Genomic DNA, 20,922 nt, shown 5'->3' on the forward strand with positions numbered 1-20,922 from the left:
AGCTCCACCAGTGTATGTCTCTAACAATTGCCCTCCTCTTTTATTGTATTAAAATGTACACAGAAAGGCTTTGCCAATCATTTGCTCTGGCCTTGGCTTCATTGCTGACAGCTGCTTCGTTGTTGGGGTTGTGCGGGAGAGTGGTTCTCACAAAAGGCTCGTGTGGGCCTGGCACTTTACGGCCGCTATTGCTGCTGACAGTTGAAGCGCATCTATGAGCCTACCCAATAGGGTTGCGTGCTGCACTGGTGTGCCATCAGCACGCCGGATGCCCCTCCTCTGCCATCTTGACTGCCCAGAGTGCACTGTAAACGTCACTTAGTCCTCATCCCACACTTGCTATGCTTTATTCTGTTCTATGGAGTCTATTTGTCTCCATAACTCTTAAAGGCATCTGAATTTTACTATTGCAGCACACACCTCCTTATGGGCAGTCTGAAATATGCAGGATAGTGACAGACAGATAGGCGTGTTCGATGGGGTAGTGAGACAGATGCTGGACTTCTGGACCTCTATTAACACAGGCAGATAATGGAGTTTCAGGGAAGGACTCCGGCAGAAGAGAAAGAATTATGGGTGAGAAAGGGATGTTCAATATCCCCCACTCATGCTTTGTGGCGACAGGAGAGCGCAGGCAAGCTAGTAATCCCAACAGCATTACTGCTGGTTGCACTCACGGAACTGCACTATCCTACTGATGTGGGTAAAGATGTATTTGCTGTACACTTTGGGGAAGAGTGGTTCTGTCCAAATATGGCAGAGCATATAGCCGCATTCTTGGAAAACTGTGTTACCTGCAAACATTTTTCAGCAGGACATACCTTACGTGTAGTGGGATGAGCCATACCCGCCCAATTGGGCCTTTCCAACATCTCCACGTTGAGTATGCTGATGTAGAGGAGCAGCTAATTGCCCCTACACGAAGTGCCACCAACTGACCATCTGTATGCCGGAAGTCCAAAAATTGTGCCATGGTTGACGCCAGCAGTTGCGACCATTCCACGACGAATATTCGAGAAAAGGTATCCACTAAGAAAACCCTATCTAATGTATCCCTGAAGAGATGATAATCCGAGTGAGGAGCTCCCCGAAAGAATATGAAAATGAATGAAAGAGAAGCTGGTGACGTCACAAGAGACGAGCATGACACACTGACAAGACTGGCTTAAGAAGAGAATGTATGGACCTTATCGAATTTGATAACGAAGTAAAGAATCAAGTAAACTTTCATGTTCAAAAAGAAGATTGCATGTGTGAAGAGCACTGCAGAAAATGCAAGCCATTTAATAACTGTACAGATGCTGTAATGCAAGTAGATTAAGTAATCTTAGACGCTGGCTAGGAGTAGTGAATAGACTGCAGGCGAATCCGCCATTATATAGAAACTGGACATCGGTGTCATAACTTTAGTAAGCTTAAACCCATGAAGAGAAGAGCCAATGGCTGTGTCGCAGTAAAGAATTAGCCAAGATCATGGATGACTCTGGAAGGGCTGTCTGGCCTGGTGTCAAGGCTGAAGCAGCCAAGACTGGTTATCTATTCTTGAAGGCAGTGAACGTGAGATGCTGAATCATCCCTTTTTAAGGTGCAAAGAAAGAACACCATGCATGCCAAGTTTTATTCAAGATGGAAATAGAGGTGGGTGAGGAGTTCAAGAACAATGATAGTGCCTGCCCGTACTCCCTTATATTCCCAGAGACAAGGATATTTTGCAAGGCCAAGTTCAAAGACAATCTTCATGGCAGAAGGCATGGGTGATGAGAGATGTTGGGCTATCTGGGTGGGGAGGTACATTCAAGTCCACCTCATGGCACCTGGGGTATGAGCTTACGTGCTGCTAGTGAGCCGAATGTTCCAGACTTGCATGAGCGTGCCAACCAATTGTAGAGGACCGTATAAGAAGGGCCTTATAGTTTGAGAGCCAATGATATACTGTGTGCCCAATAGTGATGAAGATGACTTACAATAGAGGTGGGCATAAGTTGTCCACATGATAGTAGATGTCCAATCACAACCCAACTCCTCATAGAAAGTATACTTAGATGTTCCCCTTGAACGTATCACAACCCCTCATAGGTTTCTCTTATTTGCCTGCCATGTAGTCTGATGTCCCGTATGACACGTTTTTACTATATAAGTGTAATGTTTTGTATAATGCACTGAGAGCGTGTGCGATGTCTGTTGATGTCCGTTGTAACTCCATGTTTTAGCCAATTGATATTGAAACAGAAACCTTTGCTATCTTCCTGAGTTGGTTCCGTTATTTGGTGTAAGAGTTACTCTGCTTCCCATCCACTGCATGACACGCTACGCAAAGGGCCTTACGTTCATGTGGTAGCAGTGTCGGATGGTTTTGAGATGCAAACAAGTACAGCTCCAGAGTGTCAGATGATCGGGAATCCTTCGCCATTAACCCGGAAGATTGCAGGGTTTCCTGTGGAGAGCGGCCGAATAGAAATCTTGGAAGGACAACCGAGACGGTGGGCAGGTCCGCCTTTGATGAAATCCCTACCCGGTTTCCACGGGCGCTCTACAGATGGAAGGCGAAGTGATCGGTTGGAGGAGGAGACGATACCGAAGGCCTTGAGTCAGTTAACGAATGAATGGTGAGTAGACTAAGGGGAATAGCAAATTAAGGGGACAGGGTTGTTGTAATGTTTGAGTAACGGGAAATATTGTGTGAAGATAGAATAGCACCTGGAGGCCTGGCTCAAGGGAGTTTTCAAAAGGGGACGTCTCAAACTCCAGTTGGAGTAGAGTGAAATATATAACGCACTAACAGTTTTGTATAAGGTGACGTCTCAAGCCCTGTACAGGTTATTAAGAAAAAGCAAGAGGAAAAAAGGTGATCACTGGGTGTTTTTATTAATGTGTAAAGTTGACTAGTCTGTATATTGTGTATTGAGTAAAGGTGTCGATGAGCGATAAAAGTTGTGAAAGAATTGAGACGAAGTCAAGGAGCTATAAGTGACTATCTAGTGAAGTGGTTGGTACCAATTCAGAGGTAGACATAACAAATCGAGAAAATAGCAGCTTGAGCTTTGAGTGTTGATGCATACTCATATTTGTTGTTTTAAAAATATTGAAAAAGTGGTGAGAGTATTTTTATAAAGTCTGGTAAGTATTGACAGTCAATGGAGACTTGTTATAATGGGAGACACTCCTCTGATGCTCTTATGCAGGACACTGCCAAAGCACACGCCCAAGCTCAAACAGTATAGATAAAATGTTCTTGCCATGGCCACAGGGGGGATCACTGTCAAAAGCGGTATTGCAGCACACAACCACATACTTGCATGCTGCGTACACTGGGAAGAAATTAGAGAAAAGACTAGTGATCCTAGTGTTCTAGAAAATGTACTAGGAAGAAAGGGAAGACCTGACATGCTTAGTCAGTGTGAGGAGGAAGGTGTTGAGCCTTCAGCTTCCCTTACCTTTGCCTGAAGTGAAAGGTGCTAGTGCAGAAGAAATAGGGTTGTATCCTTTAAAGGAACTGAAATAGTATATCCGATATATGAACTGCCCACTTATAGCAGTGACGATAGTCCAGAGGAGAGTAAGAGAAAAGAAGAGATCCTTAAGATCATTCAAGACAAAGACGAGAAGAGTGAGCGATCGAATGTATCGACAGAAATAGAAAAGGAAATTAAGAGATGGAAAGGGAAGAAGGATAAAGCTGATAAGGTAACGCTTGTGTGGAATGAATTGATGGGAGGACAGATATTACTCAAGCTAGATGGGAAAAGCATCGAGGAAGTTAGGCAAAGAGTAGATAAAGACGAACAGGATAGAAAAGACAGGGAACGAGAATAGAGATTGAAGGAAGACGAGCATAAAAGAAAGAGCAGGGAGCGACAAGAACAGATATATCAGGAGGAGCAAGAGAAAAAGAAGAAGCGGGCAGACCAAAGAAATTCTGACAATAGGCAAAAAGCAATCGAATATAGGGATAAAAGAGAAAGAGGGAGGAAGCGCAGAAATTAAGGGACAAAAGGATACAGAGACGGAGGGAAGAAGAGGAAAAAAGGAAAGGAGTGAGAAGAGAAGAGCAAAGACGAGAGGAGGAGAGAATTAGAAGAGAGGCAAGAAGATGAAGGGAATTAGACAAAGAATTAGAATGAAGGAGGAGACAGCGGGTTCTTGATGCCAGTCTCATTTGTAAGGAACCAGTAGGGCCAAGCCCCACAATACATTGGGAAGAGTTCCTTCCGTGAAAGGGAGCAATATCAGGGGCATCTAGAATAGCATTGGAAGAAGAAAACTTTGATGCAGGTAGCATCGGAGACAGGATGGATAAGGCCCATCATGAATTAAAGGAAGGTAGCACATATGGAAGTCGAGGGAAGGGGGATCAATTCCTAGTATTTCAATCACAAAGCGAAGAAGAAAATCAGTTCAGTCTTGAACATAGAGCCTTGTCCTTAAGCAGACTGAACTTGGATAAGGGTGAAGGGGATGACAGTCACACTAGTTGGGGACTAGACAAGTCATACGAGGAAAGAGAATCCTTCCTTGGGGAAGAGGGAGGGAACGTATGCGCCCCCGAAGGAAGCCTGCAGTTAGACAAAGAAGTAAGATAGTCGGATCTGAAATGACCTAAGGACAGAACGCCAGATCCCAAAGCATGTATCCAAAGCGTCCCGAGGGCAATCATATAGTGAGAAGGGAGAATCCGCTGCATATGTGAACAGATTAAGATGGCTGCCATCAAGGAGATGGACAGGGATGGTCGTTCCTGCCATGGATAGGCTGATGATGGGAGCCGACTTCGGGTTAGGGTTTACGCAGTTTCCCTTATTGGAAAAAGGGAGAGCAAGACCACAGCATATTATATTGCCGCAGATGGACAAGGACAATTTAAGGTGCAAGCTCTGATCTTGACTTGGAGCACTGGGAAATGGATATGAGTTAGAAAAATTACCGGAGGAAACACATTGGCTATAGCGGAAATAAAGGCTCTCCTGGCCACTATTCTTGGGGAGAGAGCTCATGACATATGGAGGAGAGCAGGGTATGCAAGTGTGACAGCATAAAACACAGTGCATGGCGGAGCGCCGTTTAATAATTGCAGAGCCGATGTTTGGAGGGTTCTCAGGGTACAGTATCCCGATATATAAGATATGGGTGCAATTATGACACGTAACATGAAAGAAGATGAAGACCCCATTTCTTATACTCAGGATATTCAAGAAAAATGGCAACTTGAACCTCGTGAGCAGTGGGAAAAAACGGTGGCATTATTTTACCACATTTTATGTCAGGGGTTTGCCGGAGCCAGTACAGAGGCAAATGAAGACACAAGTGGGAATGGAAGCCAACCCGTGGGCTGAGATACAGTTGACGATAGTGCATCATTGTCAGTTGTTCCAAGAGAAAAATAAGAAAGATGAGAATAGGGAAATTGAGGAAGCCAAGTTAGTTCAGAAAAAATTTCAAAGTTTGCCATGGAAGGGGCGGTATTGACAAGCGGAGGAGGATTGGGAATGCAGGAAGCAATGGGTGCATCGCAGGCGAGTAATCAGTCCCCGATGGACCAAGGTGGATATGGGTTTATTCAACGAGGCAGAGGTATGCGCTACAGAGGAAGAGATTAATTCTAAAATAATCAAGGTGGGTTTCAGAATGCACAGATTGAGAATCAGAACACACAGGGAGGATTTAACCGGGGGGGACTAGTCAGGCAGCCTCCCCCTGTATGTTGGACTTGTGGGATGACAGGGTACACTGCACACATATGTGGGCACCAAGGGAATGTACAAAATTGACAATTCTCAAGAGGGGGCAGCTTAACCTCCACCATATAGGTCACAAACTAGGGAAGGGTTTGCCCAAGTTCAGACAGTGTATCAGACACAAGCGCCAGAAGGTGAGCAGGAACCACACCCAGAGCAAGCGCAAATGAATCCACCGCAGGGGCAGTCGCAGCAAGCCCCCATGCAAACACAACAGTATGCAAACACAGGACAAGTGCTGACACCCAGAATAGGAGGTGTCACAGTGGTAGGAGGAAATCCTATCACAGGAACGGGAATGAGCCTGTACCCACAGGAGGACAGCTCACAGGGTGACCTGATGTGTTCAGTGCTATCAGTGAATCCAGACCCCCAAGAGAAACCAAGGGTCGATGTGACGATAGGAGGCAAATCTTATTTCTTTTTTAGTAGACACTGGGGCTATTCGTTCATGTATACAAGAGGAAAAATATCCACTGTTGGGAATCGCCATGAAAGCTCAAGGGTTCTCTGGAGCTACAAGTCGAGTTCCTTTTACTGATGAATTACGAGTCTCCATAGGAGAGTGTGAAATGTCTGTTCCTTTGTTGAATTCACGGCAGACATCAGTTAACATTTTGGGAAGAGATTTGATGACAAAACTAAACATTATAAAAATGGTACCAGGAGAACAAGAGAGACTGAAGAAGGTGGGCAGACAAATATGAAGCTCAAATCGGTATATTCATTTTATTAAGATTTGTCTAAAAAAACACATAGACGCATATTGATTTAATTCATTCTAAAAAGCATTGTACTAATCATACATTCATACATTCACTCTCTAATGCAATATTTAAATAATATATTGACATGCTAAGAAATTACAAAAGCTGATCATTTCATTAAACCACTTCTTTTCCATTGTGCTGTAAATCATTCACAATGTTATTAATCACAGTTCATTCCCAATATAATATCGACTATTGGTGCCTAAGACTATTGGTGCCTAACAATATCAATCTTCTTTACAATAAAAGGCTTCCCAGTTGGTTAATAGTTTCGACTTGACAAGTTATGTGTGTCTTCATCAGGATTGGATGAACAATAGCAACGTTCTAAAAGTAAACAAACATACAATTAAAACATTGTTAAAAAACATACTGCTGTCAACCTTCTATCAGTAACTCTCTCTCACGATTTGGACCAATCATTAAACACTAGAACAAAAATTGTCTCTGAGTCCAAGTGGGTGTTCCCTTGCCCATGATCCCATCAATACTGCTCAATGCAGCCAGCTTTAATGAAACCGACCAAATCAGTCCATTTTCATATACCCATATACAGTCCCCCCAATTTCATTTAGGGCTCCAGGGTTCAGAAAGGAATATAAACTCTTCCCATATTCATAATTAATAGCACATATCCTTTTTAGTGCTAAGTGCCCTCTCCATAACACCTACCGCCCCCACTGTGATGTGCTTCAGAATTCAAATACATGTAAGAAAACATACCTGCGAACCTCATTAGGTTCGCCTAATAGCTTGTGTCCCAGTAGCTTCTGGTGTAAGTCCAGTAAGGCTGGGTTTTCACAAAAAACAAGATCTGTGACAAGAACACAGGAAGCAATGAAACTTATTAGTGCCACACAATGGAAAATGCCTATACTAATCTCTTTGTAGGAAGATATAGATGGCGAAAGTTCTATACCTAAACTGATCCGTTCCAAACACAGGTCAGAAACACTGGAGACTAGGTCACTTCTTGCTCCAGCCGAACGGGAAGAAAAATAACTCTTCTCAAGTTTTCAAAAAACCGTCTAGGAAACAAATTAAATCCTCTTAAAACTAGCGAAATGCGGCTCAGGCACGTATACTATTGCGGGCAAATCCGCCATCTCCTTAATGCGAAAAGCCTCTCACCTTCGTTATAGTAACGCTATCCAAATGGAGTAGCACTTGTCTTCCTTCTATCCCGCAGCACAGTTTGTACGCTAACGGGCGTGTACGCTGATGCGTGAATCTGTAAATCAATGAATAAACAGATCCCGTCAGCAGCAGCCCCAATAAACCGTCCGGTAAACAAACGCCTACTTCAAACCCGCTTACCTTGTTTGCAGCAGTCGGAGCCCGCAGTCTAACGCCGTGTGTCTCTGAAAGCAGAAGGACAGAGCCACGTCCATCATGGTCCCTCTTTTATTTCCAAATTTTTGACATAAACACAAAGGAAGGACTAAAAAACGACATCGTGTCCTACATGACATAGACACAAAAGGAGGACTAAAAAACGACAGTGTGTCCTACATGACATAGACACAAAAGAAGGACTAAAAAACGACATAGTGTCCTACAAGGAAAATAAAGTAAAGCAGACCCCTAGATGAGTTGGGGTCCCAAGTTAAACTGTACCGATGTTTCAAAGCAATATAGTCTTTCATGGGGAATTAAGACTCACCATAACTGCAGTGTAATAATAGTGAAAAAATGATAATGAAAAAAGGGGGGAATCAATTCCATTCTTCTCGTTGATTCAGGCCCCTCTCTAGACTATTGGTATGGTATATCCACCATTGTTCTTTTTGCGCTAGGCATGCAGCCGTATTGGCCGCATCAGTGCCCAACACTTTCTCAACTGCCCACCATTTCAAATCTTCTGGCCTATGCCTCTGTTCCAAAAAATGCATTGTTAGCGGAGCATTCTGCTGGCCCGTTCTAATCTTAGATTTGTGCTCACTTATGCATAATTTGACAGCTCTGGATGTCTTCCCAATGTAAGCCTTTTTACAAGGGCATATGATAACATATATTACGTTGGTACTGAGGCAGGTGGTATGGTGCCTCAGATCCCAGATTCTTTCATAAATCTCAATCGAGGCAATGGCCGAAGTACTGGCACAGCTCGAACAGTTGCCGCAGGGATAGTGTCCCTTAATGGGCAGCATACCCCAAGCGGCAGTGATGGTAGGTTGGCTATCTTGTGCCGTATTTCTGTCGGCTTTGGAAACCCAGTTCTTAATGTTTCTGCCTCTTTTAAATGCATAAATGGGTTTGGCCAATTTCAGCATATTGAGCTGAAGTAGATGCCAATGATTGGATATTATCTTCTTGATTTGATTATGTTGGGTGTTGAACGTGAGAGCACATACTAGTTGGTCTCCCCCCAGCTTCCTTTCTTTGATGTCCCTTTTTAAAAGGACATCTCTATGCTGGTACCTTGCACGTTTTTTCGACTGTGTAAGTAATCTTTTGGGATATCCTCTCTCTATCAGCCTTTCCTCGATAACAGAAGCTTGCTTATTAAAATCTTCTATTTTAGTGCAATTTCTCCTAGCCCTCAGAAACTGACCATAAGGGATATTTGATTTCAAAGACTGGGCATGAAAACTTTCGTGGTGCAGTATAGTATTCCTATCGGAGTCCTTTCTGTAAAGGTCCACTGCAAGTACATTTATATCCACTTTGATAAGGAGGTCTAAAAATGCGATCTCCTTATTACTCGTTTGCATAGTAAACTTCAAATTAGGATTTAAGTTGTTAATCCAAAGGAAGAACGCATTATAGTCCCCCTTAGTGCTGTCCCAGATGATAAGTATGTCATCGATGTACCTCTTATACAATTTGAGAGCTGATCTAAACGGGTTCGCATCTATCAAAATGTTGGATTCCTCGAAATCCCACATGTAAAGGGTGGCATAATTGGGAGCAAATGATGCCCCCATAGCCGTCCCCTTAATCTGCATATAATATGCATTCTTAAATCTAAAGAAGTTTCTAGTAAGAGCAATTTCCAATAATTCAACCAGGAACTCACTAGGGACAGCGATAATATCGGTCCTAGATTGTAAAAACCTATTCATAATCCCCAATGAGTCCCCCTGGGGGATGTTAGAGTATAGCGACTCCACGTCTAAGGTAATAAGCATATCGTGGTCGCTATCGAAAGGAAAAGCCTCCACAATTCTAATGACATCAGTAGAGTCAGATAGATAGGTAGGAGTGTTTTTCGCCAAAGGTTTCAAAAAGTGGTCCAGATATTGTCCCACGGGTTCAAGGATAGACCCACTGAGGGAAACAATAGGTCTCCCAGGTGGTGCAGCCATGCTCTTATGAATTTTGGGCAGCATATAGATCAAGGGAGTCCTTGTGTTCTTAGGGACAAGGAAATTAAATTCCTTCTGAGTGATCATTTCCCTTTCTAAAGCATCCTTGACCAAACTTTCTATTTCTTTCAATATCCTTTGCGAGGGGTCTCCCTGCAGTTTGACATAGACCTCTCGATTGTTCAATTGTCTCATGACCTCACAGTCATATTTGACAGCATCCCACACTACAACTCCACCTCCTTTATCAGCTTTCTTGATGACAATCGATCTATCTGATTGTAAATTCTTTAAACCTACCCAATCATCTTTGGTGAAATTAAAGCATTTGGTATCTCGTCTCTTTTTCTCTTTATTATCATAGAGAGCATTAAAGTCTCGAAGTACTGCCTTTTCAAATATGGCAGTTTCTTTAGAAATCATATTAAGGGAAGGAGTAAAGGTAGAAGGAGGTTTAAAAGGAGTATTGGCCATCCTTTCAATCGATTCATGAGGGGAATCTTCAAAGAAATCTTTGAGTCTAATTTTGCGAAAGAAACTCCTCAACTCTGTTTCCACATCCATTTTACTAGGGTCCTTCATCGGAATGAAGGAAAACCCTTTTTCTAATATGGATATTTCTTTGGTGGTCAAAATTTTATCAGACAGATTATATACAGCTGAAGGGGAACTTACCTTCTGTATGCTCGCCTTCTTGTTTCGAACATATTTCCTAAAGGCGGTGGGCCTGTTTGGGGTGGAGGAAAAGGGAGTTCTTGCGATGGATATGGTTGCAAGGGCCCTGGGGGAACAAACCCTTGTGGATAGAAATAGGGGGGATATTGAAAAAACATGTTTTGTCTCCCTCTTCTACCTCCTCTTTGAAACCCTCTGTTTCTTTGCCTTTGTTGATTTCCTCTCCTCCCTCTTTGGTAACCATCACCTTCATCTGAAGAAGTGTCTGAAAAAGTAACCTTTTTTTGAATCGGTGTTCCTAAGGTGTTATCTGGATCTCGCCAATTCGATGGGCCTTGGTAATCCGCATGTAAATACGGATATGCCGTCTCCTTAGAGAAATTTTTCACATCCTTGATCAATTTCTCCATCTTCTTAGAGGTGGTCATTTTAATGAAATCTATCACTTGATTCTCAATTAATTCCATCTTTTCTTTAATGTTTACAATAGTAGAGTCCGCCTTAAATGCCATTTCGGCTTTCTGGATCTCTTCCCCAACTGCCATGCTCTTTTTCAAGGCTGTATTTATAGTAAGCAACATCCAGTCCCTACTGCACTTGGTTCCTATCCCGGAAAACGCATTTTTATATTCAATATCGTCCACAAATAGACAAGGCTCGTTGCGAACGAGTAATCCTGTTGGAATAATATTCTTCTTTAAGTACTCTGTTAGAAGGTGACTGTGCATTTCTGTTCTAAATTTCTTTTTCTTCAATCGTAATATACTATCGCTAGTTATATTAAAATAATCTCCAGTCACATTATCCAACTGTAATTTGTCAAAAAATGAAGGGATCTTAATGGCCTCCATGTTGGCTGCTGTAATTTCTTCTGCTATTAAGATGTCCCAGAGTTTTAGCCACCATAGGGTCATTAGGGGGCCCTCTGTAGATTTCCAGGTGCGCGCCACTGTGATCTTAGCGGCGAGGAGAAGCTGTGTCAGGAGGGCCGCCTTCCTGCCAGATTTCAGGTAAATACTTCGGATTGGGACTACCAGTAGGATAGGTTCTGGCTCCAGTGGTATCGTCACCTGGGTAATGTCTGCTATCGTAGCTGTGCATTGGGACCAGAACTCCTTTATCACTGGGCATGACCACCACATGTGCATATAGGATCCCGGGAGGTAACAGCGGCGCCAGCATAGGGGGGTCTAGAGCCTGGCTAAAGTGGTGTAGTCGGAGCGGCGGGTAATACCATTGCAGTAGTAGTTTATGTGCGCACTCACGTTTGGTAATACAGAAGGAGGATGAGTGTGTCCTCGACCAAATGTCTACCCAGGTCTGGTCCTCTATCGGGTGCCCCAGGTCCGCCTCCCACTCTGCCATAAAGGAGGCCCTGGCGGTAAGGAAGTCTACCTATAACAACCTATAGAGGGCTGACATTCTCCCCCGAGATGGTGGGTCTGTGATTGTGAGATTGAGATGGCTAAGGGCTCGAGTAGCCGCCACGCGGGTCAAAGGGTGGGAACACCAGTGTCTTAATTGCGCATAGGAGAACCTGTCGGTTTCCACCAATCGGAAAGCACTCTTGCATTGCTCGAAGGTGCACGGTTGGTCCTCCTCAAAGAGCTGACCCAAGCAGCCAAGACCACCTGCTATCCAGTTCCTAAAATTCGGAGGGCAAGATCTTGGTGTATAGGCCGGGTTGTGAAAGACTGGGGCAGAAGGGCTCAGACCTTTCGGGATGCCTTTACATTTACGAGCCCAGTCCCACTCTCTTAAGGTGTGCTGAATAGAGGACAAGATACCTGGCCCCGTCCGGCGCAGAAAGGCCGGGAGATGTGGCAGGAAGCGTAGGGGGAGGGGCAGGCGGGACTGTTCAATCGCCACCCATTTCAGGCGTTCCGAGGCGATGGCCCAGGCCTGTGTGTGGGCTATCTGTGCAGCCGCCTGGTATTTCTAGAGGTCGGGAACTCCTAAGCACCCTAGCCTGGGGTTGCTCATCATGGTCCTCTGGGGGATCCGTGACTTTTTAACCTCCCAGATGAAGCAGAATATTTTCCTATGCAGGCGCTGGAGCGGGGGCAGTGGAATTGTAATGGGGAGGAAAGTGCATGCATAGAGGAATCGTGGGAGGAGATTCATTTTACACGCTGTGATATGACCTAGGGGTGAGATCTCTTGCGAGAGCCATCGGTCGAGGTCCCTCTCTAAGTCCTTCAAGAGTGAGGGAAAGTTTGCCTGGTAGATGTCCTCCGGGCGGGCTGAGATCTGGACGCCCAGGTAGGGAATAGATTTTTCGCTCAGTTGGATCAAGCTTTGGGAGCTGAAGGACTCCCGGGGCCCCCAGTTCCAGTCCAATCACCAATGCTGCTGATTTCCCAAAGTTGATGGTAAACCCAGATACCCTCCCAAACCTATGGATCTCTGCCAGGGCAGTCTCTAGTGAGGCAGAAGTATCCGTTATGGATAGCAACACATCATCTGCATAAAGAGCGATCTTGTGTTGGGAGGGGCCCACTTGGGGACCTTTGACAAAAGGGTTAAGACAGATTCTCTGGAAGAGGGGTTCCATGACAAGGGCGAATAGTAGGGGAGAGAGGGGGCAACCCTGTCTGGTTCCACAGGTCAGTGGGATTGGATCGGATAAGAGGCCATTGACTCTAAGTAGGGTTTTCGGGGCTTGGTAGTTGGCTAATATCATCCTTTTCAGGGTGGGCCCGAATTGAAAGGACTCGAGGCTGAGTCGCAGGTATTCCCAGAATACTTTGTCGAATGCCTTGGTTGTATGTAGGGCTAACAAGGTCAACTTCTGCAAATCTTGATTTGCGACGTCTATCAAGTTGAGGACCCTGGGAATGTTATCTGCAGTTGATCTGTGCAATATTAATCCCGTCTGATCCGGATCTACAATTTCAGGGAGGACTTCCGCTTATTGGCATGCTAGGACCTTCGAATATATGTTGGCATCAAGATTTAATAACGAAATGGGCCTATATGAGGTGTTATCCCTGGGGTCTTTACCTGGTTTGAGGGGGGAGTACTGTGATCGATTCCTGCATCGAGGGGGTGATGGTTCCCGTGACAGTAAAAGAATTAAAAAGAATTGTCAAGGGAGCCAGCAGTTGGGGGCGAAAGACTTTGTAGAATCGAATCGTGTATCCGTCTGGCACTGAGGCCCTGGGTTTAAAACTCTTGATGGCTGCGTCGACACTAGTAATCGGAGCTTCTAAGTTCTCTTTCATTGCATCCAAGAGGCGAGGGAGGGCCACGCCCCACAATAGCTTTTTTGTTCCTCAAGCGACCGCGGGGATGCTGACATGGTGTCTGTGAGGTGGGCAGCTGCAAGTTGTAGCTTGTCTCGATCTGCAAATTGGATTCTGCCTTGGGGGTCGCGTAGGCCCTGGATGGTATTTCGCCTCTTAGCATTGGTAAGTTTCTCTTCCAGGAATTTATTTGCTTTATTACTTTTGGCGTAGTAGCCTTGCTTTGTTTTAGCTAGCAGCTGGGCGATATCCTCAGTGTAGGGAGCCTCAAGTCTCTTCCTAGTTGCCTGTAAAACACAATGAGATCTCGGGGTCCAGCCTCTGGCCTTACAGACTGCCTCTGCCTCGTGGACCTCATCTTGCAGAGCTTGGCGGGCCTGCCGCCTGCGTTTGTGGAAGGCAGCTCCCTGGGCAATTAGCGCTCCTCTTATCACAGCTTTCATTGCATCCCAGGTATTAGCTGGGGAGGTATCCTCATTTTGATATTTTTGGGAAAAAGCTCTTGATTGACTTTGCTATGGAATCTCTCAGCAGCATGTCTCCCAGAATAGGGTTGTATAGTATCCATCTACGTCCTGGGGGAGGGTCAGGATCGTGGGCCCGAAGTATCAAAGTGACTGGAGCATGATCAGAGAGCACCCTAGGGCCAATGGTTACTTCGTCCGTGAAGGCCAAGACCTGGGGGGAAGCCAGCAAGAGGTTGATTCGGGAATAAGTTCTGTGGACGTATGAGTAGAAAGAGTAGTCACACTCCTCGGAGTGAGGCACCCTCCACATATCCACCACATCGAGGGTCCTGAACAGTTGGAGCAGGCTCGCTGCCAACTTGAAGTCTTTGCGAGCGGGAGGATGCGATTTGTCTTTGAGCGTGTCCGGGACACCATTAAAATCTCCCCCAATAATAGTTTCACCTTCAATGAATTGTGGAAGGGCTTCCTCTAGGGCTGCATAGAACTCTTCTTGGTTGTTGTTCGGGGCATAGATCAAGATGAGGGAGTAGAGCTGACCATAAATCCGGCATTTGACCGTTACGGTCCGGCCCTCGGGGCAGAGCAGTGTGTCCAAGATTTGCGGTCTGAGGTCCTTTGCAAAGAGAACTGTAGTGCCCCCTTTCTTGGTACCATTGGAGGCTAGGAACTGCAATGGGAAGAATCTATTGCGGAGCTGGGTGAAGTCCGCTGGGATCAAGTGCGTTTCCTGGAGGAAGACTACTGCAGCTTCCTCATTCTGCAAGCGTCGGAGTGTGGATTCCCTTTTGGGAGGGGAGTTCAAACCTCTAATGTTTACAGTAAGGAACTTCAGTTTTTGATGCGGGGGAGGTTACACCCGGGCTTCCGCAGGCTTCGGGACAGGGCTAGGGAGGGGGGTTCAGATGTCATCCGGAGGCTTAGTGAAGATGTGCCCATCATGCAGCTGGATTTTTAACCCCCTCATGTGGTGGTTCGGGAGGCCAATTTTTTTAGGTTGGCGGCTCCCTTGGCCAACAGGGCCATATCCGCTCTTCTAGCCAACAGGGCTAGGGTGGTAAGAAGGAACTGGGTACGCCTCCAAGGGGAATTAGATGCTATACACCTTGGAGGAGGGCATGGACCGCTAAGGGCCCGCAGCATCGTAGTTGTCGCTTCCAATTCCACTGTCACTCATCTCGGGAGCGAGTCGCAGCAGCTTCACTTCACATTCTGTAGCCTCTGCACTTTCAACCAGGCCGGGTGCTTTTGCTTAGGGGGAGACCTGTTTGACTCCTGCGGAGGGTGATGTGGACTATGTGAGAGGGTGACTTCTCAAGAGCATCCGGGTGTAGTATCGTTGCGGCGTCTTCTAGATGGCTAACCCTGCGTTGGGTTCCCTGGTAAGAAAACTGTAGAGCTGTGGGGAATAGCCACCGGTAGCGGACCTGATGATCCTGTAGAAACAGGGTTAAGGGCCGCAGAGTTCTTCTCTTCTGCAATGTTACTAGGGAGAGGTCCTGATAAATCTGGTGCGGAGCACCTTGGAAGGTTAACTCATCTCAAGAGCAGCCTATGGCCGAGATGGCCTCCTTGGTGGTATAGAAGTGGACCCTCGTTATCACATCGAGGGGGAGTCTGATTCCACCCCTCGTCTTGGGCGCAGCCTGTGGGTGTGGTCTAATAGGAATTGGGCTTTATCCATGTGCAGAAGCAGGGATTGAAAGAAATCGCCCACATATTCGGCTAGATCTTTGACCAGTACTGTAGAGGGGACCCCACGGATCCGAAGGTTGTTCCGGCCGGCTCTATTTTCGAGGTCCTCCTGTTTAAACTCCAACACCTCACTCCTGTCCTGCAGGCCCTGGATCGAGCATTGCATTTCCAACAACTTCGCGGTGTGTCCCTGGGTTAGATCTTCAACCTCTCCAAGCCTCTGTTCCGCCTCCATGACTCTCTGATCCGTTCGCTCCAGCTTCGTAGTGAGCTCCGCCATGCAGGATCTAAACTCTGCTTTGATGTCTAGCATGAAGGACTGAATGTCTTCTTTAGTTGCTAGTCTTCCCTGCTCTTCCGAGGTCTTCTGTGGCATGAGTTTGGGGTTGTCCGATTTTTCGCCTTTGTCTGCCGTGAGCAACATGGTGGAAATGTCTGAGGTTTTGGACTGTTTGAGGTTTTTAGCCATAGCTCTCGGTCACCTTGGTGTTTGATCCTTCAGGCTTCAAGATCTCAGGAGGCTTGGTTGACGGCTACTGGGTCATCCACAGGGTGTCTCCCCCTACTGCTGGCCCATAGGGGATAGAGCAATTACTTCCTCTTTAGGAGGGCAAGTGCTGGGCTCAGGATTACCCAAGGGAGAGAGGGGAGTGGGCCGGGGCACCCAAGGAATCAGCAGGTGAGGGAATCACCACAAGAGCTGGTTGTAAAAGGCTGGTCCCCAGCAGACAGCCGCCAGGGTCAGGCGAGGCTGTGGATTGTGCCGGGGAGCTCTTGCTGTGGGTGGCCACTTCGGGGATTCTGGGGCCAGGGCCGAGACATGACGGTCCACCCAGGTATGGCAAGTTGCTCTGGGTTCGCTTCCTGTTCAATTGAGGCTCAGCGTCTCTTTTTTTATTTTATTGTCCAAAGTGCGAGCACAGTTGGGAGGGGGCTGTGTGGCCCTTCTTCCTTTATGACCTCTCTCCTACCTCCCAGGCCCCAAGGACCTGGGCCTCTGGGAGGGTAGGAAGCTGGATTAAGGCCTGCCGGTCCGAGTGAGCAGGGCGCTCCTTTTACTGGGCCACCACGTACCTCTCACCCCTGGATGGGTTGCAGTGCCGTCTGGTCACTGGGGCCTCATTTCACATCCCGTGATGTGTGGTCATGCCCCTAGGCCGCTTCCTCTGGGTGCAGAGATCCGGGGAGCCCAGGCAGACCCCGGTCGGGTGCCCGAGTGCTCCGGGGGTGCTGTCTCTCGACCGCTGGTGTCTTGCTTCTCGGAGCATGAGGGGAGTCCAGGCCCGGTTGCGATTTATTCCCTCCAGCTGAGCCTCACTCCTCGCAGCGTTGGATTACGCTGCACTTGTCCTCCGTGGGTGGTGCCACTCTGGTCCGGGGGCACCCACGCCGAGCCGGCTAGGAGTTCACTGCTGTACTACGCCGCGGGCTCTGGAGCCGTTGAGTCTGCGGTGTCTACGTGTTCTGCTCCTCGGTTTTTCTCCCTCCACAGGGGTTTGGGGGCCGCTCGGCTCTGGGGTCGCCTCAGGGGTCGCCTCAGGTTAGGAGTTCCGCACGCTCGGTCGCAAGCTCGCAATCATCCCTCAGAGTGCTTCACCGACCTCTTCCGCCCAGCTACTCACTGGGTCTCCCTGCCAGCCATCTTGGAATGATACGGCAGGCAGGGGGGGCTCAGTTTGTCGGCTTCGTTCTCGGGAATCAGGGCACCTCAGGAGCCCATTCTGCTTCTGGAGGACCCTCTGTGCCTTCCTATAGCTGCCGCTGTGGAGGTGACTTCAGATGGACAGCGGAAAGCTATTGTTTTTAGTGAATGCCGTGGGTCCTGAATGGAGGCCATCAGAGGAGCTGGCACATAGCTGGCGCTCCTGGCCACGCCCCAGGAAAACACTATTTAAATTTCAGATAATGTATACTGGCGTTCAAAGGGGAAGTGGCTCTGCGAGGCGTTCCAGTGGAGCCATAGGTTTTCCTTTATGGTGTGAGCATTCTGTTGACATGGCTACCTGGCGTAGTGGGAAAAGTTGCGAGGATGCCTGATGAGTTTCTGTTTAGACCACAGATACCTATGGACAAAGAGGGAGGACAGACTATCCCTATAGAATTGGAAGCAGCCATACCACGAAGGGAAATGGAGATGCTCGAAGGAATGGACGAATAGGGTAGACCATGGAGGATAGTAATGGCTCTCGAAGAAGGGTACAGATTGACTGATATAACTGATGATGACATGTTCAGGGAAGACCGAAAAGATGATGAAGTGGTGTTTTTTATGAGCATCACATACAGGAAAAGAATAGAGAAGAGGGAAGTCCACAGCGAATGGCGATAATGCAGCAGCATCCAGCCTTTTTCTGGAAGACTTGGAGAAGGTGCCCAGTGTCCTTTGGACTACTTGCCCTTATGAAGTAGGGTTGTTAAAGGTGATGGGAGAAGTCAAAATAGAGCTGAAACCAGGAGCGATTTTTACCCTCGAGCAAGACAGTACCCCATGTCCCGAGAGGCTGATGAGAGTATATTTAAGACCATTTCAGTACTGATGAAACAAGGTATTCTGGTGCCATCGAAATCATTGTGTAATATTGTGGTATATCCTATCAAAAAATTGAAAGGAGGGTTGTGGAGATTTATACAAGATATGAGACCGATTAACCAGATTATAGATGCAGACTTTCCTTTAGTTCCTAATCCAGCAATGATACTATGTAGTATCCCAGTGGAAGCTCGATATTTTACGGTGATCGATTTGAAGAATGCATTTTTCTCGATCCCATTGCACAAAGATTCACAAGACTTGACTTCCTTTACGTTCTGCCAAACTCAACTAAAACATACTCATTTGCCCCAGGGGTAGTGTGAGTCTCCTTCGATCTTTAACAGAGTCCTACAAATGGACTTAGGTAATATTGATCTTTAGAGTGAGGTGATACAGTACGTAGATGACATTTTAATTTGTAGCGTCACAAAAGATGAGTGCAGACAAGACTGGATTCAGTTGATGACTACCTTAGCAGACAATGGATACAAGGTAGACGAGGAGAAACTACAAATGTGTCAAGAAGAGGTGTTATACATAGGGCGGTTGATTTCACATGAAGGAAAGCAGGTGGCACCTGAAAGGGCTGAGGCGATTATGAAAACTGCAAAGCCAGATACAGTGAAACAAATGTAACAGTTTTGGGGCTATGCAACTATGCTCAAGCCTGGGTGTTTGATTACAGTTCGTACATGAGACCTCTTTTGCAAGCTTTAAAGAAAGTGCAAGTGAACAAAGTAAAAATAGAATGGCCTAAGGAAATGGAGGAAGGGTTTGAGGAGTTGAAAAAAGCAATTTGTACATCCCCTATTTTGGGAATCCCCAATTATGCTGAGGAGTTTTATTTATTTTTTAACACAAATGGGACAGTCATTACAGCAGAACTACATTGGGGTACAAGCCTCTAGTGTATTACAGTGGGATTTTAGACCCAGTTATGAAAGGACCCTTTCCTTGCAAACATTCATTGGAAGCTGCCACGTCCACAATTGTGAAGTCTACAAGTATTGGCATTGGCTGCTCTATGACTCTTTTCGTGGAACATACTATTTTTGCCATTTTAGAGAAACCCAAAGGCATATTGACATCCCAAAGAGCCCCAGCCTATGAAGTAATGATTTAGAAACCAGCGATTAAAATTGGCAGATGTAAAAGAGTGAATCCTGCCACTTTTATAGCTGAGCCAATATTAGAAGGCCATCAGGTTCATGACTGTGCTAATTAAGTTGAATTATATGATGATATACCCTGTGTGAAGGAAAATGCTTTGTCAGGAGCAGACATTCTCTTTATTGATAGTTCTTGGAAACTTTATCAGACTAGTGGGGAAAGGAATTCTGGCGTAGCTGTAGTGAAGCATAGATTCAATGGGAAATTTGAAGTTGTAGCAAGTGCCAGGCTACATCTCACTTTTCACCACAAGCAGCAGAATTGGTAGCACTTATTGTCGTGCTCAAGAAACATGAAGGGCAGGAAGTGCCGGAGTACAGTGACTCTGCCTATGTGACGTCAACCGTACACGCAGGGCTAGCATGTTGGAAAAGGAGAGGCTACCTCCATGCGGATGGCACTCCAGTGCAACATGCATCCTTCTTGGACAGGCTCATTAAGGCACTACAACTCCCAGTAGCCATAGCGGTCATTTAGTGTGCAGCTCATACTAAGTAAACAGATTTTATCTCTTGCAGGAACGAAGACGCAGAAGTAGAAGCCAAGAGGGTTGCATATTCTCCAGATATTTCAAGTTTTGATGCTCTGAGCATTAAAGAGAAAGTTGTCACAGCTATGTTGATGCAACAAGGGTTTAATAAATGATTGATTACCCAACTAATGGAGATTCAAGGAAGTGCACCGCAGGAAGAGCAGGAATTATGGAAATGAAGGGGGTGCTCTTTATCCCCCACAGAAGCATTATGGCAACAGGATAGCACTGGAAAGTCGGTGCTGCCAGTAGCGTTATTAAAAGTCACGCTTGAGCAGCTGCATTACCCCATGCATGTAACAAGGGAGAGTCTTGCGGCAACAATTGTAGAAGACTGGTTTATTCCGAATTTATTGGAGCATATTGCACTATTTATAGTGAATTGCATCGTGTGTGAAAGGTTTACTGCTGGGCATACACTGAGAACAATTAGAGGGGTGATACCTCGACCGAATGGTCCATTTGAGCATTTACATATTGACTATGTCGATATGCTTCAGGTGTGTAATGGATATAGGTATCTGATCGTAGTGGTATGTCCCTTCTCTAGGTGGATCGAGACAGGACCGTGTACACACCCTGATGCCACTTGCGCAGCTAAGTTTTTAGTACGTGAAGTCTTCCCAAGATGGTGTGTGTGTGAAGTGCTGAGATCTGATAATGGGCCAAATTTTGTAAATCAGGTGTTTGAACAGGTAGGACCTTTATTGAATATTAAGCACAAGTTTTCTTCTGCTTATCACCTGCAAGCAAACGGAATATGTGAGAGACTCAATGGCCTCCTGAAAGAAAGAA

The sequence above is a fragment of the Ambystoma mexicanum genome, chromosome 5p, assembly GCF_040938575.1.
Source record: "Ambystoma mexicanum isolate Mex_15411 chromosome 5p, UKY_AmexF1_1, whole genome shotgun sequence".
In the NCBI taxonomy this organism is placed as follows: domain Eukaryota; kingdom Metazoa; phylum Chordata; class Amphibia; order Caudata; family Ambystomatidae; genus Ambystoma; species Ambystoma mexicanum.